Genomic DNA, 27,204 nt, shown 5'->3' with positions numbered 1-27,204 from the left:
GCCTTTCCTGTCACTATTACATAGTCTAATGGTTCCTGGGTATTAGCTCATTCTATTGGACAGATTTCCTGCAGATCAACATAAAGATGAAGTTTCACAATGTGGCTGAGATGAATTCATTTTAGGAAGAACGTTTTAAGAGATGGTTTTAGTTGTTTTGCCAAAAGGATGTAATAATGTTAAAATCAAGAATAGAATGTGCCCACTCCTCATACAATAGTAAGTAGAGGCTGTATAATAAGGAATACAAAGGGCTGGAAAGATGGCTCAGAGGTTAAGAGCACTGACTGCCCTTCCAGAGGTCCTGAGTTCAATTCCCAGCTACCACATGGTACTCACAACCATCTGTAACAGGATCTGATGCCCTCTTCTGATATGTCTGAAGACAGCTTCAGTGTACTCACATATTTAAAATAAATAATTCTTTTAAAAAAATAAGGAATACAAAGAGCTTTCACAATGACACTAAAAAAGAGAAATAGGTTTGGGACAAATTTGTGAACAAGGAAAAACATTCATTCTGGGTCAGATCCAAGGATAAAGGCACAGATGTGCACTGTGATAAAGTGGGGCCATGTGAAACTGTTGCTTTGAACTTATACTGCTCTTACAGAATGAAACACTGCTTTGAAATGATTATCAACATCTATCTATAGTTACTTTTTGTGTAATATTTTATCCACGAAGTAATTTTGTAAAGAAATTTTGTCTAAGAAAATATAAAAAGACCAGAGAGAAAAATACAGTGTTGACGGCATCTAGGGCTCTGCCCCACCCAACAAATGTATATATGTATGTTTGTTTGTCTATATGTATGTACACTTAAGAGTTAAAAGAGTACAGAGTTTCTCACTGGTCATTCTTGCTAGCCCCAGATAATTCAGCTTTGTTCAGTAGGTAGTACTGGCCCTGTAAATCACCCATTACTGTCACTGGGACCCTGTCTGCTATCAGCATGACCTTAATCACCAACCCCATACCCTCTTTGGCTATCTGCTTCAGTTAAGCTGACCATTGGAAACCAGACAAGATGCTGGAGATATACCTGAGAGCTCTACATCTCGATCCACAGACAGCAGAAGGAAACTGTGTGCCATGTTGGGTGTACCTTAAGCATAAGAGACCTCAAAGCCTGCTCCAGAGTGACACACTTCTTTGAACATACTTCCTAATAGCACAATTGCCTGTTGGCCAAGCATTTGAAAACATGAGTCTATGTGACCTGTTCTTATTCAAACCACCACAGACCTCCTTAAAATATATCTCATAAAATAAGCTATCCATAGTCTAGTGGTGGCCTCTGTCTTGTGAAGCCCACACTCACGCACTGAGTATGTACCTTTGCCCTATAATAAAATTTATCACAATTCCTTAATTCTTCAGTTTCTTTCTGGTACAAGCCAGGAAACAGTACAAACTCCAACTTCTCACTCTGTATTTGAGAGCCCCCATCTACCAGCTATAGTGCCATGGTTCGGAGACAGGGACATAGATCAACAGGCTAGATCTTTATGTGTCTTCTGTTTCTATGTCTGAAGCTGGTTCTCCTCCAATATGTGCAAACACATTCCCTTTCCTCTCACTACCCTCTTCAAATGTGTGGATGGGTGGAGGGAAAGATACCTCTTCCCAGATCCTGTCTTTTCTCAGATAGAGAAGTGAAGATTGAGGAGACAATTGCCTAATATACTTTGGCAAGAGTGAACACCGAGGGATTTTCTGGGGAAACCATGCAGCCATTGTTGTGAGGCCAAAGGACATTTTCTTTTCTTTTCTTTTTTTCACATTACTGTTGTTGATATGATATACAATGGATTTAATTATTATAATTTATTTTTTACACTCCATATTCCATTCCCTGTCCCCCCCATCCACCCTCCAACTGCTCCACATCCCATACCTCCTCCCCACCCCACCCCACCCCTATCTCCACGTGGATGCCACCACCTCCCACTCCCACCCACCTGACCTCTAAACTCCCTGGGGCCTCCAGTTTCTTGAGAGTTAGGTGCATCATCTCTAGATAGACACAGACCCAGAAGTCCTCTACTGTATGTGTATTGGGGGCCTCATATCAGCTGGTATATGCTGTCTGCTTGGTGGTCCAGTGTTTGAGAGATATCAGGGGTCCAGATTGATTGAGACTGCTGGTCCTGAGGGCCAGCAGAAAGAATGGAAACAGACAACCTAAGGAAATAGGTTGGGGGGTGGGGGGGGAGCTTCCAGAATGTACCAGAGACCTGGGAGATAAAAGACTCTCAGTAATCAAAAGGAGTGACCTTAGATGAACTGCCCAACAGTAGGGAGAGGAAACTTATAGAGCCTACCTCCAGCAAGAAGACAGGACATCAAGTGAGGGATGAGGTTGCCATCCCACATTCACATCTCTGACCCATATTTGTTGCGGTTTGAAAAAATTACAGGGATGGAAATGGAGAGGAGCCTGAGGAAAAGAAGGTCCAGGGACAGGCCCAAAGTGGGATCCAGCTCAAGGGGAGGTCCCAAGACCTGACACTATTACTGAGGCTATGGAGCATTCACAAAAAGGGATCTATCACAACTGCCACCCCTAAAGACCAAACAAGCAGTTGAAAGAGTCAGATGCAAATATTTGCACCCAACCAATGGACAGAAGCAGCTGGCCCCTGTGGTTGAATTAGGGAAGGCAGAAAGAAGCTGAGGAGAGGAGTGATCCTGTAGAAGGGCCAAAGGACATTTTTATGTCTAAGGATTAACTCCCTGTAGACTTTTCAAACTAAAATGGCCTCTTAGACCAGCGGAGCTCTTAGACATTAAGCGTTGGTCCACGTTTTAGAGGGCGATTTTATTTTTCCTCTTTCTAAAGTTAAGACAAAAGATTTGAATCCTTAAGAAATAGTTTTAACTGTACATCTCCAGCCTCTTTCTTTTGGAATTAATGAACTGACATAATTGGGCTTCATTTCCCTTTGTGAAAAAATCTATTGCACATTTTATGTGTCCGCTACTTCACAAGGTAGCATTCCATTCACTTTGATGACATAATCTTCCAGCCAGTCATTGTTTATCCAAAGAGAAATAAAAGTGGTACTATAAGAGGATTACAAAATGTCCAAGGAGAGCACTTAAGCATTACAAGACGTTTTTCCCTAAACTGAAGCCAGATCATCCCATCCAGTACCTTTTATCCTTTCAGAGCTACAGTGCCCTCCCCTAGCTTGTCCCTTGCTTCCCTGTGTGTGTTTGTAGTTCTTTATGAGGGTCAGCATGCCTCATCAGCTCATCAGCTGGGGGTCTCCACCCTCATACCCTCACGGGGGAAGTCTCACTAAGCAGCAGCCTCTGCATTTCAAAAACACTGAATTAAGTGGGATAAATATGGATTTCATAAGTGAAAGAATTAATTATCTAAGTGAAAGGATTAAGTTTTAAAAAAACCTTTTTTTGTTGTTGTTGGTTTCTAGACACTAATCAATTAAGTAACTTTAATCAAATTTGTTCTTTTTTCTGTAAAGCAAAAATGATAAAAAGGTTTTTATATGACAAGGTGGAAAGAGGAAATCTCACCGGGGCCCTACCTCTACATGAAGACTACAACCAATGGCTACTAAGTGAAATAGTTTTCTCTAGGGATAAATTACCTGACAGGTTATCACATCAATTCTCAACTTGTGGGTCGCAACATGATAGACTACCCTTTGTAGGGGTTGCCTAAGACTATCCTACATATCAGATATTTACATTATGATTCATAACTGTAGCAAAATTACAGTTATGAAGTAGCAATGAAAATTACTTTATGTTTGAGGGGGTGGTCACCACAGTATTAAAGGGTCAAAGTCTTAGGAACGCTGAGAACCATTAGATTATCCAACTTCAAGTGGCTACCCGTTTCCTATCCCTAAGCCCAAGATCATAGAAACAACATTACATGGACTGAGAAGTGTTTGGGGTGCGTGCATGCATGAATGTGTGCATGTGCATATGTAGTAATAATTAAAGCAAAACAAAATCATGATTTGAGATGGACTAATGAACACAGGAAGAGCTGGAAGGGGAGAGGGAGCAGAACAATATAAATACAGTACTTGTGTATGGCATGCTCAAGAAAATAAAAATTTAAGTTTTTATTTAAACAAAAAAGGTCAAGGTCATGACCTGAAAGCCTGCTGCTCTTCATGAACATTGTTAGCTTCTCATGTGTACTGGATCATTCTCTCTCTAACCCTGAGTAAATATTTTTGACCCTATTTTATAGGTTACAAAATTCAAGTACAGAGAGAACACGCTATTGTTAGGAGAGCCCTTTTGTAAGTTGCTTCTCTGTCCTTCCCCACCTGCCTAAGGCATTCCTGATGGCCAATGGCTGGGCAGGAGAGGATAGGTGAGACTTGTGGGAGAGGAAGGTAAGAGAAGAGTCACCAGCCAGACAGTGGTGAAGTCAGATGTACAAGGGATGAAGGTAAGCAACAAGCCACTCAGCAGGATGGAGGTAGGTAGAAATGGGATCATTTGATTCATAGGAGCTAGTTGAGAACAAGCCTAAGCAAAGGCTTCAATTATTGATAATTAATGAAAAGTCTTTGTGTCATTATTGGGAGTTGGCACCTCAGGCACAGTATGGTTTTTACACTGTGTCAGGAATGGTACTGAGGAAATATCAATCAAAGAGTACAGAGTTTTTTATTAGGAAAGTTGTTAATTAGGGTACCTTAGGGTTTCTGTTGCTCTGAAGAGATACCATGACCATGACTACCTTTTTTTTAAAAACAAAATATTTAGTTAGGGTTGCCTTATAGTTCAGAGGCTTAGTCCATTATCATCATGGTGGGAAGCATGGTGGCATGCAGGCACACATAGTACTGGAGAAGGAGCTGAAAGTTCAATTTCTGGATCCCCAGATTGCAGGAAAAGAGGATGAGCTGCTTGCCCTGACTTGAGCTTCTGAAACCTCAAAGCCTACCCTGCCCCTGTAAACACACTACCTCCAACATGGCCACACCTCCTAATAATGCCACTTTCTTAGAGCCTAAGGGGCCATTCTCATTCAAACCACCACATTTCATTCTCTGGCCTCCCCAGGCTTGTAAACAGATCATAAAGCAAAATTCATTTAGTCCAACTTTGGACTAAATTGTTTAGAAGCATTGTTTAGAAGTCCAACGTTCAAAGTCTCGTCTGAGACCCATTCAGTCTCTTAACTGAAACCCCTATGAAATCAAAAAGCAGATCACATACCCCCAACAAAAAAATGGTACAGAATATACATTACTATTCCAAAATGGAGAAAAAAGAGCAGAGTGAGGAAATATAGAGACCAAAGCAAGACTGAAAAGCAGCTGGAAAAACTCCAAACTCTTCATCTTCATGTCTGATGTCAGAGTACCCTTCAGATCTCTAAGTCATTTCAGCTTTGTTGGCCACAGCACACATCTTTCAGTTAGGCTGGTTCCACATACAGTTAACAGCTTTCCTTGGCAGGTATCCCCATAGCTCTGGCATCTTGAACATTTTGGGGTCTCCAAGGCAATCCAGGCTTCACTTTCACAGTTTCATGCAATGTCCTTCCTGGGCATCCATACAAGGACATCTCAGACACATTTGGCCTCAGTGTCTTCTTTTGTTGTGGAGGGAGATTCCATAACCCCTTCCCTGTACCATGCAGCCAAAACCAGAACGATGCAGCCAAAACTGCTCATTTCTGCTGCTTGCCTGTGGTGGAGTATGGCCACCTAATCATTCAAATACATTTTCACCAGCTTTCTACTTTTTTGATGGTTTCTTTCACTGCTTAAGCTTGGCTGTCCTGGAACTTGATCTGTAGACAAGGCTGGCCTGGAACTCAAAGTTGCACCTGAGTCTGCCTCTGAGAGCTGGGATTAGAGGAGGCATGTGCCACCACGCCTGACCCTAAGCTTTTCTTTAATTCCTTCTCACAAGTTGGAAGCTTAGCTGCATCTTACCCTGAGGTCACCCCTCCCTTTACTTCATTTAGCATCAGGCTTTTTTTTTAATCTTTTATCTCCTTGAGCACAGGACTTAAATGTCTTAGTACCACTTTTTAGCTCTAACTGTACATTTTGTATTTCCCTTGCCCAGCTGGCTCCTTTTACTATAGATCTGCAGAAGTATGGCCACTGATAACCATACAACACAGTCAATATTAGGCTACTTTGAAGTATTCTCTGCCAATGGTGTAACCCATAACTCTTCAATTTAGCCAAAGGTAGGGTTTTGGTTTGGTTTTGGTTTTGGTTTTGGTTTTGGTTTGTTTCTGGACAATGGTAGAAAGCAGATACATTCTTCACCAAAATATCTCAATAACAGTCTCTGGTCTACATATTAATATTCTTCTCCTCTGAAACCTCTTGAGCCAGGCTCTCGCAGTTCCAATCATCCTCTGCACCACTGTCTTCCATGCTCCTAGTGTGGCCCATTATCCCCACTTAAAGCATTCAGCTGTTTTCCTAATCCAAAGTCCCAAAGTCCACATTCCTCCACACAAAAGCATGGTCCCGCCTATCACCTCAATACCTCAGTCCCTGCTACCAACTTCTGTCTTAGTTAGTGTTCCTATTGATGTAAAGAGACACCATGATCATGGCTAGTCTTATAAAAGAAAATGTTTGGGGCTGACTAAACAGGTTCAGAGATTTAGTCCATTATCCTCATGGTGGGAAGCATGGTAGCATGCAGGCACACTTGGTACTGGAGGAACAGAGAGTTTTACATCCATATCAGCATGCAGCAGGAAAAGAGAGTAAGCCACTGGGCCTGCTTTGAACTTCTGAAACCTCAAAGCCCACTCTTTAGGGACACACTTCCTCCAACAAGGCCACATCTCCTAATAGTGCCACTCTCTAGGGACCTCTGGGGACCATATCATTCAAACCACCACAATGCATGGTGTGCTGTCAAATATGATACATTAGTTGCTCTTCTCATCACTGACCCAAACTATGTGGCAGAAGCAACTTAAAGGAGAAAAAACTTATTTTGTTCCATGGGTTTAGTTCATAACAGAGGGAAGGCATGGCAGAACTCATGGTGGCAGAACTTGCAGTAGATATTCCTCACATCTTGGTGGATCAAGAAGTAGGTAACAGGAAATAGAGACAGAAAGATGCTTCTGATACCATATCTCTATGGATGCATCTCCTTCCTGTGACTTACTTCCCTCATCTAGTCTTCACCTCCAAAAGATTCCACATGCTCCCTGTACTGGCTAGTTTTGTGTCAACTTGACACAGCTGGAGTTATCACAGAGAGCTTCAGTTGAGGAAATGCCTCCATGAGATCCAGCTGTAAGGCATTTTCTCAATTAGTGATCAAGAGGGAAAAGGCCCCTTGTGGGTGGTACCATCTCGGGGCTGATAGTCTTGGTTCTATAAGAGAGCAGCCTGAGCAAGCCAGGGGAGGCAAGCCAGTAAAGAACATCCCTCCATGGCCTCTGCATCAGCTCCTGCTTTCTGACCTGCTTGAGTTCCAGTCCTGACTTCCTTGGTGATGAACAGCAGTATGGAAGTGTAAGCTGAATAAACCCTTTCCTCCCCAACTGCTTCTTGGTCATGATGTTTGTGCAGGAATAGAAACCCTGACTAAGACACTCCCAAAACAGCAACACCAGCTAGAGGCTTTGCAAACAACTGAGCTTGCAGGTCACATTCACATTCAAACCATAGCATGTTGTAATTATAATTACTGTAATAATGATATAATCATAATGTATACTTACAATGTGTTGACTGTATTATTAAATGTTCTTATACCAAAAATAATAAATATTTGTGTGATTAATATATGAATATTAATATATGAATTGATTATTTCACATTCCATACAGATATTAAAATACCACATTATACAAAATATATATATGTCATATTATATATTTAATGTATATTATGTATACTGTATAATGTGGTATTTTAATGTCTATTAATATCATTGTTATATACTATACATTATTATATATAATCACGATTATAATACAATATACATATATAATATATTATAACATGTATAATATATAATAATGGTATTATACATTACATATTATATGCTATACGTTATGTTTTATTATATATCATATCTTATGCCACATATTACACATTATATTACATATCACATGTCACACATCTCACATTGTACATAGCACATATAACATGTCATGTATTTATTATCCTAATAAAGCTGGGAAGCATACACACACACAGAGTAAGCAAATACTTATACCATTATTTAAACCAACACTCTTTATCATTATATAATACTATATCTCAATGTTTTGGGGGGCACTATTGCTACCATGAAAAGCCCACTTCCAGACTCACTGCAAACTTCCTGACTCTACCTTAGAAGCAGACAGAACCTACACAAGTTATTAGGCAGAATTCAGCAGATAAAGACAGAGCAGGACCTAGAGTGTAGTTCCATCTTACTCCTGTGGGATTCCAGGCAATTTATTTAATTGTCTTAAGTTTAATATTTTTCATTCCCAAATGGAAAGAAAAATAGAAACACATTTACTCAAAGGGTTATTTTAAGGATTCTAATCCTCATTAAGCATTTAATGTCTCCCATTTACATCTGTTATGGTAGTAATACTTGAAAACTGTCTCTTTAAGCTTTGTATTCCTGGTGCTCACTTAATAGGTGCCTTATGGTATGTTTTCAACATTTACTTGATGATTTGATGAAAATTGTATGGGCAAGGAGTATAAGCCTCTACCAAGCCCTATTCTATAGCAAACAAGATAGAGAAATACCCAGTGTGAGATACCCCAATAAAGAAAAGGAATGCATACACAAAATAAATCAGACTATTGGGCCTAAAAGAAAATCAAAGCCAAAACTGCTTGAAAATACAAAAGGAAGAAAGGAACATTAAGATATGGCTGTACATACCACCGTAAAAAAAAAAAAAGTGATTTCTTTACAGTTCTTGAAAACAAAATATTGACTGAGTACTTTCACACATCACACATAATAAATCATATTTTTATTAACCCAATAAAGCTGGGAAGCAAAGTATAACCAGAGTTGTACTGGGTGCTGTTACTACAATTAACAGTCATTAGAGTTATTTGATTACTATTGATTTCTTTGTCCTGCTAATTGAAACTGCAAAGCCGTCTGCCAATGAGATGAAAGGGATTTATCCTTGATGTCTGCTGAGGCAGCAGAATGTCCATTCAATATCAGATGCCAAAGTGCACGAGACAGATTGCCAAATGCAGAATGTGTCCCTACTAAGAAGTGCAGAATTATCTTCCTAATATGTTTTGCTCACTTTGAAAATATAAAAAGAGAAACAGTGAGGGGAAAAATGAAAATGATCTTGAGAAGAAATATCTCTGGTGAATGCTATGCTTTGGGTGTCTCCCCGTTTATCCATGTCAGAGGACCATCTCTCTGGTATCATGACAGACTTAAGCATTTGAAGAACTCGGTGTTTCTTCAAATGGGCATGAAACATTGAAATCCGGGCTAACTAAAGCAGTCCTTGGAAGGCTCCTACTCAAGTTGGTCTTATTTGGAATTAAATAATAATTAAATAATGGGTCGATGAGACAAGATGCATTAGGTATTTTTTGTGTTTCTGTTAAGGAAAAAAAAATGCCTGACAAAATCAACTTAAAGAGGGCTTAAAGAGGCTTGCTATAGCTCATGGTGTAAGAAATAATGTTGTCAATCATGGCACAGGAGGCATTATGACAAAGCTGTGAGGTGGTTGGTTTCATTGGGCTCACAGTTAGGCAGCAGAGAACGCAGTGCCCAGGCTCAGCTCAGCTCCTCCTTTTTAACTTAGTCCAGGACTCCACCCAATGGAAGAATGCCACCTCTTCAGTTAGACCTCTCTGGAAACACTCTCTCAGACATGCTAAAGGCATGTTTCATAGGTGATTCTAAATGCAATCAAGTTGACAAGGAAGATTGGCCTTCACACAATGCTTGTATATGTCTGGCACGTCATGTATCTGTGTCAGACACATCATATATAGATTTCCTTAGTAGAAAGAGCTGGCAAGAGATCAAGTTGTACTCTGTGAGGAAGACCTACCTGACATCTGACTCCTGAGGACTGAAGTTGGAAGTCACAAGTGGCTGAGAAACATGAAGATAAGTCTGACGAGGTTAATTAATATAATCTCCAGAAATAAGATTCTCAAAAGATTTGAGAAATTTCCACAAAAATTAAAAATGTCTATGTAATAACATAGACATATGGGAATGAGTTCAGCACCAGTCCATTTATGTTTTTTGTATCTTCTTCTTTCATCCTTTCCAAATCTCAAAAGCATCAGAAAGAAGGCCAGAAGCTTGGATGAGAAAATTAGTGTTTGGGGAGAACACAGCAGTGAAGGTGGAAGGCAACTATGACCATCGCCCATGGCTGCCAGCTTCAAAGAGACCAGTACTGAGAACAGGGATGCATCTAGCACTGACCCAAGCTCGGCTGGGATGAACATATTGTACTTGGCAGTGTTGCTCTATTCTCTGGAACCCAGCTTATTTCTTGAAAGACAAGGTAAGATATGCTAGCCTAAGTGTGAACGAGAAAACTATGGCACTCACCCAAGTTCTGACTAAAGCAGGAGATAGATTGCTTTCATCTGGTGTCTGAAAGGGGGCTGAAGGAAACAATACAAGGTTGTGTTTGGGTTATATGTCATGAGTCATATTTACATCACATGTCATGAGTCATGTTTTTCCACAGAGGTTTGAATATCACAACTAGTGTGTTTCAGTCTGATCTACTGTCTGTCCTTTTGTCTTTCTCTGTTTATCTCCTTCATTAAGTTCATCATTTAGAGTATGTCAGTGTGACCTTGTCTGTTGAATTGAGTCTGAATGACCTTGTTTGTCTGTTGTATTGAGTCTGAAACTGTGTCTACCTGAAGGCTTTCTTGTGAATCTGTATCTGTCCCTGTATATCTCTCTGTGTCTCCCTAACAAAGGGCTTTGTTCTCTCTTTTATTGACCAGCATGGGAGGAAGGGAAAGGACTGGGAGACATGTTAGGGAAATCTTTAACAGAATTTTCAAGATATTAAGTGGCTGACTCCAACTTACCTAGATAACAATCAAACTATTAAATAATATCCAAATACTGCTTTCAACATTCATAGTGGCTTTTCATTGCATAAAGCCATTTCCAGCCTATTTTCTGTTTCCAACAAATGATTATGGTTGCACTTTTGCAAATATATGTGCATTAGGGTCACAGCTTAGAATAATACATAATTTAAAATTATAGTCATGCCTTAGCTTAGGTGGTTAAAGTTGATTACCTGGGAAACCCACGGCAAGTAAGATTGATCACTGCATTGTTGTTCTCTTAAAAACAAATTAGGCTGAGTACACAGTAGGTCAGCACTCTTAGTGACTTCAAGATGAATTTCTGTAAAGTATTATATTTCTCCCCCAGCTGACACATGGACAACAAGAACATAAAGCCATTTGTTAAAGACAGAAACACAGACTCAGATACGCTGACACTCTGGCTATGAGGTCCAGCAAAGGTTCTAGTTTGTTACAATGTAAGAGATAATTATGTCATAAAAATGAATTACCACAAATAAGAATTGAACACTGATATTAAAACATGCTGAGATTACTAAACAACATTTTCAACACAAATTTTTACCTTCACTTATTCATTGTCCCTTTTTACCAAACAGAGAAGTCTACGTTAAGCACTTAACCAAACAGTGCCTTGAATGTAGAAAAAGTTCAATAAATAAAAATTACTGTTACATGTTACCTTTACACATGACTCTTGAACACTGATGAGGACAGCCTCTCAGACTAACGTCCATGTTTCTGCTTTATGTGCCGTCCTTCCTAGTGCTTCAGGAAGAACTCTGTTATGCATTCTCTTTCACTTCAAACCTTCTATTTGCAGACATAAAACTCATAAGGAATGATAAGTTATATTTGTGCACTTCAAATGCTGCAGAAATTTAAATATTTACAAAGTTCAAGATGGTGTATAAAACACCATTCATTGAGACAGACCCTGTAAGAAGCGTGTTTGTGGTGGTTTCAATGACAATGGCTCCCATAGGCTCATATATGTGAAGGGTTTCTTCCCAGTTGGTAGACTTGTTTGGGAAGGATTAGGAGGTGTGGCCTTGTTAGAGAGGGTGGGTCACTGGAGTTGGATTTGAGATTTTAAAAGCCCACATCATTCCCAGCTCGTCCCTCTCTGCCTCCTGGCTCCTGCTTGTGGATCAGAAATATGTTCTTACCTACTGCTCCAGCACCATGCTTCTCTGTCCACTACGGTGTTTCTTGAAATGATGATTATGAATCCTAATCTTATGAAATTATAAGCCTGAATAAACATTTTTTATGAATTACTTTGGTCATGGTACCTCTTCCCAGCAATTGAGAAATGACTAAAGTAGTGACTGATGGCCTCAGGGCCTGTGGGTGTGAGGAGAGGTCCAGTAGGAAATGCTGAGGTAACGCCAAGCATACTCTGAGCCTGGTTTTCATTTGTTTGCTTGTTTGTTTTTGGTAGTGGTGGTGGGTTTCGGTTTGTTTGTTGTTTGTCTGTTTGTTTTAGCTGTCCATGATGTCATTCAAATGAGTCAACAGCACTTGGTGAGGCAGCTGACCTCCATTTTCTCCTTTAGACTGGATGGAAATGGAACCAGCTCTAGGACACAAGCTGACAGGAGGGTACCTCTGCGTAGAATGAAGAAAATGTTTTAGAATCCTGTAGAAAATCAGAAAGATAGAGAAAATAGTAAAAAGACATTCTTGTGAATATTGGAGTTAATGACTACAGGTTGCTGCTGAAGGGCCTTCAAGGCTCAGATCCAAGAGAAAAGTACTCTCATAACTCAACATGGGAGACATTTCTCACTGGGAACCTTCTAGAAAGAAAGTGGGATCCCAAACAAAGCCATGCTATTAGGACTTTTACAGGTAGGTACTTGACAAAGATGTTCACTTCCCTCAAAAGTCATTTGCCTCATTACCACCCATATGAGGCTGAACAGCCCAGAGTCATGGACAAAGAAGGCACAATATTCTACACACATGTTCACAGGTCTGGAACCACATGATAAACCTTCCCAGTAAGTTGAGCTCATCCAGGAGCAGCATTGATCAGCTTCAAGTCTTTCAAGTACATATTTCCAAACATTTTGTTCTACAACCCAAAGACATATGTACTAGTGGCCCACTTTCAACACTTAACTAGTTCCTGTTTGGGGACACACACTGAGAAAATAGAGACGCAGCCAGAAAAAATAATAGAGAAGACCCCTCCATCTAACACACACTTCTATAAAAAGCATGCCATGGACAGCATCAGCCAGGATGCCCCGATGCATTTTCTTTGAATATCAGATGTGCATTAGGTCTTGGAGAAGAAGCCGAGGTTTGTGGATAGAGAATAAATACATCAGGTGGCCTGGGATTCTGAAGCAAGTACTAAACATTTAAAAAAATCAGCTTCCCACTTGGAGTGCACTGTACAGTCGACTAAACAAAGGAATGAAAAAAAGACAGAGCGACTGGTGGCTAGTGACAACTCCATCCAAGTCTTAGCATTAAACCCTGAAACTATGAAGATCTGTTATCATGAGAGAGAGAGAGACAGAGACAGAGACACTAATTTCTTGAAGATTATTTTTTTCATAATAGACCATTCCCTAATAGGAAGGAAATGAGACTCTTAACGTTCACCCTTGGTGTGGAAAGCTGATGTGGCTTCATTTGGGAAATAAAAGAAGACACGTTGATATGAAGACAATAAAACTCACGAGCTCTCTATTTCTAGGTGTTGATAGGTCTGAACTTAGGAATGCCAAACAGATTGAATGTTGACAATGAACCACAAAAATGTGTGAAAACATTAGGCCTGGAATCCAGACAGTGGTTTCCTGCTGACTTTGGATGCCTATCCAGCTCTGTGGTCCTATGTTAATGTCTGTGGCTCTTCGGGGTGATACAGGTGCTGGGAAAGACTCCTGTCAAGGAAGCGAACAGCACTCCAGATGGGCTATTTATTGCAGTTCAGTTGGTAACAGTTACTCTCAGTTTTTCCCCCCTTCATATAAATTAAATCTTTTAGTATGCCATGCATACCTTATTTTCCCAGTAGCATCATTATCAAATGGTGGAAAACTGAAATATAAAACTACTTGGGTTTTTTTTTTTTCACTTTAGGAAATTTCTGTTGGGGAATGCTTGTTTGATTAATCAGAAGTTACAGTGCTGCTCTCCCTGGACTTTGCAGGCAAATGCTAACGACCCAGTAGGCGCTTACAGCAGTGAGAACTTAGAAGTAGGAGGCTCCCTAAGGACACGGCACAATTTTCCACATTTACTTTTACTTATGCTGTGAATGCTACTGTTTATGAGATTATAATTTTGATTTATGACTTTTTAGGTTTGTCCTGACAGCTGTTTATTTTTAAATCATAATTCATAGAAAAACCAAATGTTTTCACTTACCAAAAAAAAAAAAAAAAATCCCTAGACTTAGGTCTGGTGCACAGCTCATAACCAAGTGTTATTTATTTTATAAAAAGTCTTTGTAGAAACAGAAAGACCTTCTGGTATAGACTTTCTGATACAATGCAGAGGCACTTCTCTTTGCAAGGACAAATAGCAAGCCTCTAGTGTCTTTAGAACAAACACTGGGAAATCATTCTCAAAACATCCCCTTGCCTGGACTCTGTAAACTAACGGAAGGTACCAGGCGACCCAGGCATGGAATTCCCGTCTCTGTAAGTGAATACTACTTGTAACAGAGTGTAGGTTTCAGGCACATAGCAAAGGGGTAGACCAGTAACTCGGAAATTATGTTTAGAAGAGATGGAGGTGGGTACGGCAGAGTTGGAGAAATGGGTCTTTCCTGATCCAGTTGTACAGATGAATGGTACTGAGGATTGCTGAAGAATCATCTTTGTGTCATTGTTTCATGGATTCCAACCCTCTTTGTTCCACACAATGCAAAATAACTTAAGATATCAGACTGGGAATACAGATCGGTCATTATATCACCCCATTGGTGATGTGCAGCAGAGGAGCCCCCCCACCTGCTCTTCCAGACAGTGGTGGTTTATGGAGTCCTGTAAGCTTTCTAGATGGCTTTTAAAATATTGCATGTAATTATTGTAATGTACGTATGCTGCAGTTGTGGTTATGATCTGTGACTATTGGTGTTTTTCATTTGTGAATTCTGAGAGAGCTTACTGGACTTTATTATCTTTTTAACTTACTGTTTTCAGGTTGTCTATTTTGAATTAAAAATCTACTATAACATGGAGTGTTCTTCATATAATTTAGAGAAAGACTATCGTGGATTCCTGATCAGCAACATACCAATAATCTTTCTGACCTTTAATGTTGTCACTGGTCTTTGCATGTTCATGGATTCATGAAAGGACAAAGTGCAACAACAGGAAGGGCTGAGTGAGGGTTCATGCATGCTCTAAAACTTTAACGGTGCCAAATACTATGTTATTGACTTTTCTTATTTCCAGTAACCAAATACTAGAGAAAGAATTTGTTTTGGATCACAGTTTCAGTGATGTCAGTCCAAAGTAGGAAGAAAGACTTGGCATAACAAAAAAAGTTCATATTATGGCCGGCCTGAAGCAGAGAAAGATACGACAGAAGAAGCCAAAGCGAGATATGACCCAAAGACACAGCCCCTGGTGACCCACTTTCTCTGAGCCCCAGGACCTACATTCCACCACTTCTCAATCATGCCATCAAGACATTAGTTCATCAGGGCCCTCACTATCCAATCATCCTTCAGGAAATGCCTATAAACATACTCAGAGGTGTGCTTCACTAATCCCCTAAAAGTTTTTTTTTTCTTTTGGGGCCAGTGGGAGCAAGTTTTGAGACAGGGTTTCTCTGTGTAGTTCTAGCTGTCCTGGAACTCATTCTGTAGACCTCAAACTCAAAGATTTACCTGCCTCTGCCTCCTGAGTGCTGGGATTAAAGGCATGTGTCATTACTACCTGGCGTCCCTTGAAGCTTCTTAACCTAGTGACAATGACACTTAAAGTTTCTTAATCTAGTGACAATGACAATCAAAATTAAACATCCCAACTTCTATGTCTAACTTTGTTTGCATCAGTTTTTATTTTTTCTCAGTTTCCCCAAAGAAAATATTTTCCACCCTTTAATCAAAGTTGGCCAACTATATGGATGTGGTCCAGCACTTAACACACATGGGGATCATTTCTTCATTATACTTACTGAGTAACCAATACATGTCTCAACTACCATGGATCCTGTTTTATAGACATCCTTGCAGCCTTCCAAGAAAAGTCATAAAACCACAAAGAGAGAGCATGGGTGGAGAGCAGATATTGCATGGCAACAAATCTTGCAAGGAAGCAGAGCTAATCTTGGCCTTTTTAAATGTGTGATTTGATGTAGATCCTGGTAGATACCATTTAAAAAGTCATCAATGCTATGGAGAGGTGATTGGGAAAATCCCATGCAAAAGCATGTGTAAGTATCTACAAGGTCATCACAGTACAGAACCACGGCAGCACCATATACTGAGTCTACAGTTGAACAGCCCTGGCTGAATTCTCTCTGGGAGTGAGAAGCTAGAGCTACAGTGTGGGCTGTTCTAGGAAGGTAAGGGATCCAGAGACATGGAGAGCTGTGATTGCACGTGAAGGGCTTTGTGCTCTAAAAACTTAAATACTGATACTCTAAGATGCTGTCAACGTGTGGTCCTCTGTAGTACTAAATGCTCCGTATACATATAGGAAAAGCCACTGTGTTTTCACCTGGAATAACAGTGACTGATAAACCTGACTCACCGGATAGACTGGACTCTTAATCTCACTCTCCCTACAGTACATAGTGTTTGTTGTCTTCCTGACATTCCTTAAAGATTATTCATCCTTTATCAGTTGTTCTGTGAGCTATTTAATTCCTTCTTCCCAAAGGCCTACAGTAAAAATATCTGCCTCTAAACATTATTTTACCCCTTCCCCTATTAACTACTTCTTTATCCTATTCCTACCTTGTATTAATTTTTATTTATAAATACAAAAGAATTTACCTTAAACTGCCTTTTCTTCTGAGCCCCACCCAACCCATGGGTATCATTTGTCCTTGCCCCAGCAGGTCTAAAATTCCATTCCCAGCGATGCCATAGGAAGCAATGTGGGAAGGAGAGAATTGATCTGGGCAAATGCATATAAATTAATGCCACTCATAGATAGATAGATAGATAGATAGATAGATAGATAGATAGATAGATAGATACCAATCATCCTTACAAAAATATTTGTGCTTAATGTGAAACCACTTTATACCCTCATTTTTCCCTCAGAATACTTTAAAATGATGATATCAAGATGCTTCTGATTTCTTAATGAATAATGAGGCCAAGATGCGGTTATTGTCTGGCAGCAAGAAGAAGTTTCACAGCAATAGCCTTCAGCCAATCACATTATTATGACAGTTAGAAAACAATACTATGCCTTCTCCCAGGCTTCAAACTTAATGCCTTGGGATTGGGAGGGGGGGTAATATTTCTCCTAACTACAAAACTCCTGCAGTATAAATATCATATATACAACCTATTTCCTTAATATAAAGCACATGAAATATGATGTATGTATTATTAGTAGTTTTTCTCACCACCTCAACATAATCCTAATAGAAGGAATCTGTGAGATGAAGGATTTGTTTTGGCTCATGATTCTAGTGAACACGGAGCATCGTGGTGTGTGTGATATGGCATTGGTGCTCTGTCCCTAATAGTAGAACCTTATGGCTTCTTTATATTGTAACCAAACAAGAAGCTAAATTACAACTTTTAAGGCCCTACAGTCTACATTTACCAGCAAAGCCCACTTTCCAAAAGATTCCATAATCTCCAATGCTGGTTAGACTTATCTATCTATCTATCTATCTATCTATCTATCTATCTATCTATCTATCTATTTATTATGGTCAACTTTGGCACAGCCAGGATCATCCAGGAAGAAAGAACTTAAAGAAAATACCTCCATCAGATTGGGCTATAGACATTTTCTTAATTAATGATTGGGAAGGCCCAGCCCCGTGTCCTGAATTGTGTAAGAACATAGACCGAGCAAGCCATAGGGAAGAAGGCAGTAAGCAGTGTTCCTCCATGACCTGGACTTCAGTTCTTGCTTGCCTTGACCTCCCTTCATCATAGACTATGGGCTATAAAATGAAATAAACCCTTTTCCTCCCCTAATTGCTTTTGCTCCTAGCATTTTATCACATCATTAGAAAGCAGTCTATGACACTTCCCAAAGCAGCATCACCATTAAGGGACCAGTTGGGGACACTGAATGTAATTGAACCCACCATCTTTTCCTTACTTCCATTTAGCTCTCTTCCAGGATCCAGACATAACTATTATAGCTTTTCTTTTCCACGTCTGGACTCCATCAAGATTATTAACTATCCAACAATGCTTTGTTTACCTCTTTCAGATACTCTAGGAAAAGGGCCTGGAAGAAACAAGTCATCCTATGTCTTCATCCTTGAAAATCCCTCTACATCCAAGGAAGCTACAAACAGGTCCAGGCTCATTTTACCACTTTTCTCACGCCCACAGTTTTGGCACAAACACTTAGATTTAGACCAAAATCAATCATCTATAGTTTAAAAAAATTAATATTACATCTTCTCCTTACTTCTTACTTCTCCTTACTTCAAAAGATTGATGCCTCTTCTTTTCTTTCTTTTTCTTCCATGACTCCTCTAAGTGTTCAAGGAACACAAAGGAAGACCTTACACATAGCATGTTTTTTCTTTTTAATGTGTTTGTGTGTATGTGTATGTAAATGTGGTATGTGTTTATGTGTGAGTGGTGTGTGTTTGTGTGTTTCCCATGTGTGTGCATGTCCACATGCCCACATGCACAAGAAAGCCAGAGTAAATATCGGGTCTACTAGGATTTCACTCTCTCCCTTGCTTCTTTGAGTCGGGATCTTTTCCCCACGCCTTAGGCCAAGCAAGCAGCCAGCAAACCCCACCCAGCTTCCTGTTCCTGCCCCCCACCCCTAGAGTTATGGGTGCATGAACAGACCTGGTTCTTTACATAGGTCCTGGGAATTCAAACCCAGATCTCCATACTGAAACAGAAATTACTCTTACCCACTGAGATATCTAACCAGCCCCACTTTTTCGGTAATCCCCAGATGTCGTTTAGCAGTTAACAAAGTAAACAGTGGCATTTCAACAGGGCGTCCTGAACAGAGGGTTGACTGTCTAAGGATTGGAGTCTAGAGCCAGGAGTTGACAGTCTAGGAGTTCAGGACCTTTCAAACAATGAACAAAGAATTGGGCACCCAGGAACAAAGAAAAGAAGACTGTGAGAGAGCGAAAGTAAGCAATTATTCAGAGCGGAAAGCATCCTCTGGGGCAGAGTAGGGTCTCAGGCCTTTTAGACTACCAAGTGGCCTCTAGGTTGGCCTTTTTATAGGGCTGCTTGGCCCTACCCCTCTGTCCCTCTGTTCCTCTCTCCCGCTTCTACATCTCCTCAGTCTAGATGGGTCTTGACACACAGAAATAACAAAGAGCAATGAGGTCACATCCCAGTCCAGGGGAGGGCGTGGTGCAGGAGGTGAGGGTGTGGTGCAAGCGTTAGCTCTCTTTGGATTCCAGCTGCTATGTGAGAATGTTACCTTTCTCACAGCCCTTGTCCCTGCCTGTCTCTTCCAGGCTCACTCCTCACAGCATTAGATTGTTCAAGGTCCAGCAATCAAATGCAGTAGTGTCACGTGTTTGGTTACCTCTGCCACGGCTGACATCAGATGTGCCCCTGAAAAGTATGTAACCACCCTCAGACTGTGTTGTATAGTAGGTCCCACCCAATTGAACTGTCCCCAACCTCACAAGAACAGAAACCAGAAAGATTACAAGGTTCCTCCCCTGTGGCTATAGAAGCAGAAAACAATTGCCAGGAAAAGAGACTCACCAGATGAGCTTCCTGGCGAGATTTTCCAACCAGTCTGCTGCCTGCAAGTTATGGAGAGAGCTCCGTGGTTGCAGTTTCTGAGTCTTCAGCCATGCTGGAGTGAGGATGTGGGTGATACAGCAGCCTTTGAGAGTATCTGCTTCACTAGATAGCCCATAGTCCTGTAATTAATTTTACTACTTAACAAGTTAGACAGTAATAGGAATATTACCTTGGCCTGTCTTGGGTTCCCTATCTAGGGTAACTAGATGTTTGTTCATGTCTATCTCACTGAACACAACCTTACATGGTCTATTAGTTCTGAAATAGCAGAAACACCTGTTTTAAATTCTCTCTAGAAAGAGTAACTGAGAAAGAACCACACATTAACTGTTCTCCCTGTCATATGTTCTTTCTTCCCTTTATTAATTTTTACCCAGAATCTGCATTTCTTTTATTTTTTGTGATCTTCAGTGTCTGTTCCTAACTTGAGCTGTGTCTGGAAATAAAAGTAGGTTCCAGAAGAAAAGGGTCGAGGGGGAACAAAAGAAGCCATGGCAGCAGAAGAATGGGAGCCACATGACTGGAGACATTTTCTTCCATGGAATGCTTTGGAAGAGCAGAAATGCTTGGCCATTGGTCTGCTGTCTCAAGAGGAATATTTTAGTACTGGGGGTTTCTCTGAAAAGTCACAACAGCTGCTGCCTTAGTTTACCACATGGAGTCATGCAGATTGTACAGACCTGCTTCAGGAATCATCCCAAAGGCAAAGGTAGGGTAAAACTATCGGTAATATGACTTACACAGAGAGAGAGAGAGAGAGAGAGAGAGAGAGAGAGAGAGAGAGAGATGCACAAACATGCACACATACACAAACATGCACACACACACATACAGAGACATACCTGCATATGCATATACACATGCACATACATGTGTACATGCCTAAAATAGAATTGCTTTTATTTGTACTCAACTCATTAGATCCCAAGCTCTACAGCCATGCATTCAACCAACCACAGGCCAAAAATATTCAGAAAAAAATACTGAAACAACACAGACTTATTTTCATTATCATGTCCTAAACAATACATGCAAGAAAAAAAAAACAATTTATGTCATAATTGCTTTGTGCCAGGCAGCATGAGTGATCTAGGGATGGCTTAACATGCATAGAAGGCTGTCTATAAATTTAAATTGCATGTCACATAAGGGACTTGACCATGTGCCTACACTGGTATCCATGGGTCCTAGAACCAGACTCCATAGACACTGAGGGACAATTTCAAATTTTGAACTTCTAAAGGTTTCCTTTAAAGGAAGCATTTCACTGTGTTGACGTGTGTGTCATATATGCATAACTGAATACATACATATTCTGCATCAATCCTCAACGTCTTTGTTTCACAAATGAAGAAGCTAAGATCAAAAACTTCTTCCAAGGCCACATGAAGGAGCAGATGACCAAAAACAGAACCTGGAGCCTCTAAAGCTCTTCTTACCCTTGATTAACATGCAGTCATTTTTCACTATATCAATCACCAACACTCATTCTTTTAACCACATCACTTTGTTTAAGGCAAGATAGCTTGCTATTAAACTGTTATTAACATGCATATATTAAGTAAATAAAAATCAAGTTTCTTCCTTCACAAATACTGCAAGATCCTAAATCCTTTGTTAGACTCTGCCTTCAGCTTTCTATCCTGACAGATGTCAGTGAGATCAGGAAGCAGCTCTGAAAGTTTATAACTCTTGACCCTCTGCTAACATCGTAGTAGTATGTGGTCAAAGAATGGTTCAGGCCACAATGGAAGTTTAAAAGACTGCATGTTCATTTTCCATTCTATGTATATGTGTGTGGGAGGGTACATGCACATGTATGTTCAGGGAACTTCAGAGGCCACAAGAGAGTGTTGACTCTTTTGGAGCTGGAGCTCAGGACAGCTGAGAGCCTTCAGATATGGGTGTTGGGATGCTAACTTGGGTCCTCTGAAGCAGTAAGCTACAGGTGATCTTAACCCTAGCCACTGAGCCATCTCTCCGGCCCCAGAGGAGATTTTTACCTTGACTCAATGGGTTCCTTAAAACAAGCCTTTGAGGGAGGAAAGGAAGGCTGTGACTACAGCTTAGGAAGATGAAATGTATGCTTCACTCCCAGTGTTGTCACCAAGTACTAACTAATCACGAGGAAGATAAAAACCCTTGCATTCCGGCCACTTTCCTGGAGAGTTCTGTTTCTTGTTGAAAAGAGATTTAGATACTAAGCAGTTTTGGAAGCCTTGCCGGCCAGAGGAACAAACTTGCTCTGTTTAAAATCAACAAGCCAGAAATACATAGGTGGGGTAGAACCCCAGTGAGACCTGAGAATGAGAGAAAACCATTGCAGGGATAAAACACACCTTTTAGTGCCATGATAATTGATGTCTGTAATAATGAAATGGTCTAGGAATGCCGGTTTCCTCTATCTCTTGCTAAAAGAAAGCACACAATTAGGAAGGCTTATGATGAGTGTACTCTATGCCCCACATTAATTTTAGCTTTTTCCTATACATTGTACATTGTGGAGTGGTTTGAATATGTTTCGCCCAGAGAGTGGCACTATTTGGAGGTGTGGCCTTGTTGGAGTAAGTGTGTCACTGTGGGCGTGGGCTCTAAGACCCTCTTCCTAGCTGCCTGGAAATCAGTCTTCAGCTAGCAGCCTTCAGATGAAGATGTAGAACTCTCAGCCCTTCCTGCACCATGCCTGCCTGGTTGCTGCCATGTTCCTATCTTGATGATACTGAACTAAATCTCTGAATATGTAAGCTAGCCCCAACTAAATGTTGTTTTTATAAACATTGCCTTAGTCATGGTGTCTGTTCACAACAGTAAAATACTAACTACGACGACACATTGTTTAGCATGATAAAAAAAAAAATGGGGGGCTGGTGAGATGGCTCAGTGGGTAAGAGCACCCGACTGCTCTTCCAAAGGTCCGAAGTTCAAATCCCAGCAACCACATGGTGGCCCACAACCACCCGTAATGAGATCTGATGCCCTCTTCTGGTGCGTCTGGAGACAACTACAGTGTACTTATATATAATAAATAAATAAATCTTTAAAAAAAATGTATTCAGGTGAGGAAACTGAGAAAAGAGTTAGAGATTTGTGGGGCCTGGATCATGATGTTCTTGAATCTCTGTGCACAGGGAGGTTCCCTCAAAGCCAGGTGGCCTAATGCACACTGCTAATCCCAACTCTTGGAAGGCAGAAGCAGGTAGATCTCTGTGGGTTCAAGGCTAGCCTAGTCTACATAGTGAGCTCCTGAGATAGACAAGAATACATAGAAAGAGACTGTCTCAAAACAAAACAAAACAAAAATTAAAAATAAATACATAGAGTTCCCACAAAATTCAGCTTTGGGTTTTTGTTTATTTGTTCTTTTGTTTGTGTTTTGTCGAAGTTGCATCTCATTCATATAACCTAGGCTGACCTTGAACCTGCTATGTAGCCAGCAATGACCTTAAACTTCTGATATTCCATCCTCCACTTCTGAGGTGCTGGGATTACAGGTATATACCACACCCCAGGCCAAAACTATTCATTTTAACAAAGAAAAATGTACAATAGGATAAACCATATGGAATTTAAGGCATAAAAATTATAGTGATATACTGGTATTTAGAAATGATTGAAAAATCTCTAACCAAATTAAACAGTTGAGAAGTGAATTAATGAACCTAAAACACAATAATAAAATTATCAACGTGGTACAGGGAAAGATCAACACAGAAAATACAAAAGAAATGGAAAGGATATAAAACATCTAGTGAGGCCAATATGCTGTGAAATCTCAACAAAAGAGGGCGGTGGTAGTGCACGCCTTTAATCCCAACACTTGGGAGGCAGAAGCAGAGGCAGACCGATTTCTGAGTTCAAGGCCAGCCTGGTCTACAGAGTGAGTTCCAGGACAGCCAGAGCTACACAGAGAAATCCTGTGTTGAAAAACAAAACAAAACAAAACAAAACAAAACAAAACAAATCTCAATAAAATATAAAAAGCTGAGAAATAGGCTGGCCTGTAATTCCACTTGGCCTGAAGGCTGACACACAGATCGTAAATTCAAGGCCAGACTAGACAACTTAAGGAGATCATGCCTGAACAATTAAAATGCACACACACACACACACACACACACACACACACACACACATACACACATACACACTGCAGAGAGAGAGAGAGAGAGAAAGAGAGAGAGAGAGAGAGAGAGAGAGAGAGAGAGAGAGAGAGAGAGAGAGAGAGAGAAGATTTTAAGATTTTAAAAGGAATTCCAAACTTACCACACAGGTTGACATCAGCTATTTTAGAAATAACTCCCCAACAATCAATATTAAAAAGAATACAAAATAATACAATTACCTATGGCCTCCAAATCTTAATTAACCAAGCCACCTTTCACTCAGATTTAGTGACACGCCACGGAAGTTATTCTCCCATGTCTAAATACATAAAGGTGTATTGAAGTATATGATTATTGCCTTAGTGGGTTTTACTTTCTTGGTGATAAAAAATGGCTTTATCCCATGACTGGTTTTTTTGGGGGGATGGGGAGGTTAAATAACTCTTCATAAAAAATTAAAGCAAAAAATATTCTCTCTCTTTTGTGTGTGTGTGTTTAGCTAGGCACTGAACCTTGAACCTTGCATATGGTTGAGCAAGTGTTCTACCACTGAATACTTTTAAAACAAAGAGCAATTGTTTCCTTGAGCTTTTAAATACTACTTAATTACTTAATTTTCAGAGAACAAGAGGTGGCAAATATTTGGGAGACTCCTCAGATGGTTTTCCTATCAACATAAATATGACCAAAAGGATGCTGGACTCTGGAACATTATCCTAGTGATGTGGTACTCAGTCATCAGAGAGAGAGAGAGAGAGAGAGAGAGAGAGAGACAGACAGACAGACAGACAGACAGACAGACCCTGGGGGAAATGCCTAGTTTTAAAAGCCAATCTTTGATGCATTTGAAGTTTATAAAGCGGATCTCTAAAGGTCGGCTGATAAAAATCTATGTATGCAGTTTCCCAGCCTTACTGAAAAGCTTCTCTTTGTACAGACTCTACGCGAGTGCGCATCTCCTGAAAGAGCCTAAGGTATGTTGAGATTCTACTTCCTCGATCATAAGATGAGTGTGGCTGGACTAGTGTGTGTCAAGTGTGTATGTTTGAATCTGGGAGAAATCTGATCATAAGTTGCTTTACTCATTTAACACTGAAGATAGTGAGCATGCTATTTGGTGCCGCAGTACCTCAAAGGACTCATTTCCTTCTAAAAAGAGTCCGTTACAGGCCACTCTCTAGGCAGATTATGCCAATGGTAGCAAATGTTTTTTCAAATTTTTCTTAGTAATATTGAATTTTTACAAGGTAAAGTTTATTTGTTATGAAGTAGGGGTTGTTTTGTTTTGTTTTTAGTAGTTTTTATTTTTATTTTGTATGTGGGTGTTTGATTTGCACCTACAAGGGTGCACCCCATGTATGCAGTACCTTCAGAGGCCAGAAGAGGGTGTCAGATTCCCTAGAAACTTGCATGACAGTTGGTTGTGAGCCACTGTGTAGGTTCTGGGAGTAGAACTCTGATCCTGTAAAGAGTTGCCAGTCTGCTTAAACACAGAGCCACCTATCCAGCACCCAGGCAAACAGTGCTCTTTAATAACTGCGCTTTTCTGACTTGATAAACTTTCTCCCCAATTAAAATACAAGTAATATGAAAATGTCTTTATAATCCTACTGTATTTTAAAAGTCACAGATTTGACTTTGTGACAGTCACCCAGGGTCCTTTTATATCATATGGCATTATCACTGTGGTGAGGGCAATAGAATTTAATGCTGAATTAATTATGTTGGCAACTGCATAACAGTGAAATTAGAAGCCACTCTCTTGGAACTGATCCTGGTGAACATGATTCGGATGAACTGATTCTCAAAGGCCATCAGAAGGAAGAGGAAAGGAAAGACCATTCTGAGCAGAGGAAAGCAAAGATCAAAGCTAGCCACGGAGCACAGTTCACAGAAACAGCAACAGGCCAGAGGTCGATGGCTCCAAAACTAACTTCAAAACAGGGTTTGCAAATTGGGACAAAAGTCAACCTTAAAAAAGGTGGTGGGTGGGGGTAGGGAGAGTAAGCAAGCCCTTTCAGATTTTCCACACATAAGCTGGACGCTTTTAGCTAGTGTTGGGCAATCCATCTCTTTCAGAAAGGAGAGCTGACCAATACCCTTGACCTTTAGAGGATGTCAGTGTGAGTCAACAGGTTACTCTGAACTCGTCAGTCAGAGCACCGCAACAGGCTTCTGAGTTCTGTCAGTACGGGCTCTCCAGGGCTATCTCAGTGACTTGGAATCAAGCCAAATCTCAAATAGTGGACAGAGACGGGGGACAAAGCAACCAATTAAAGGCATCTTTCCTTGGATTTGACTTACTAAATAACATCACTTCGGTGAGTACTTAGTGTGTATTCTGTGAACAAAAGCTAGGGCAACAGAGGCATGCCGCCACTACCATGTTTTAGGTAATCACCCTGCAGAGACGTTAGCGGTGATCAGCTTTTCTCTGACCCCTGCTTGAGAGGTCCACCTTCTGCTTGAAAAGACTTCCAAAGAACAAAACTGAAAAACTCTATGGCTGCCTGTTTTCACTTTTCTTCTCTCTTCTTTTCTTTTCTTTTACAGATACTTGGCTTGGGAGTACATTCAGAGATCAAAGTGTACCGTTTTACTAGCAAAACTCCACCCATGGTCCTATCTGTGCAGTTGTGTGAGCACACTACTCACACCACTATACTCCTTCCTGTGGAGTGAGCAAGATGGCTCTATGGATAAAGGAGCTTGCTGCCTAGCCCAAAGATCTGAGTTTGATCCCTGGGGTGCAGGAGGTAGAAGAAATAACTCCCACAATGACTTTACACATAGACTGTATTATATGTGCCCAAGCACGTGCATGCACACAAACTCACACAAAGAAATCAATGAAAGCATAACAAATTCACACAAAAAAAATCAATAAAAGCATAATAAAATTTAAAAATGAAATCTCTGAGTATCATCAAAAAATTATTGCATAGAAAGACAAATGCAAATATATTTTCCCAATTTCTTTTTGAAAAAAAAAAAAACCTCTCCTCTTATGAGATGTTTATCTACTGTGATCTTACTTTGGTTCTTTCTACTGAACAGAGAAGTTGCAGAAGCACTGTTAGAAGACGCTAAATAATACAAACCCCAGTCATGCCTAGGTTTA

The 27,204-nt window shown here is 40.3% G+C and overlaps 1 long non-coding RNA gene and 1 pseudogene across 1 annotated transcript; both read left to right on the top strand.

Moving 5' to 3' along the window:
• Nucleotides 1–9,742: 9,742 nt before the first annotated feature.
• 1700061I17Rik (RIKEN cDNA 1700061I17 gene) lies at nucleotides 9,743–26,986 on the top strand. The gene is made up of 9 exons (NR_038029.1): nucleotides 9,743–10,115; nucleotides 10,281–10,510; nucleotides 18,449–18,536; nucleotides 19,683–19,789; nucleotides 20,358–20,689; nucleotides 25,021–25,057; nucleotides 25,826–26,028; nucleotides 26,163–26,404; nucleotides 26,637–26,986. It is a non-coding gene; the product is annotated as an RIKEN cDNA 1700061I17 gene (long non-coding RNA).
• Gm17896 (predicted gene, 17896) lies at nucleotides 12,693–13,396 on the top strand (annotated as a pseudogene).
• Nucleotides 26,987–27,204: the final 218 nt, after the last annotated feature.

This window comes from Mus musculus, chromosome 3, assembly GCF_000001635.26.
Source record: "Mus musculus strain C57BL/6J chromosome 3, GRCm38.p6 C57BL/6J".
NCBI classification, from domain to species: domain Eukaryota; kingdom Metazoa; phylum Chordata; class Mammalia; order Rodentia; family Muridae; genus Mus; species Mus musculus.
The sequence above is the reverse complement of the archived record's forward strand: the minus strand, read 5'-3'. Positions and strand labels throughout refer to the sequence as shown.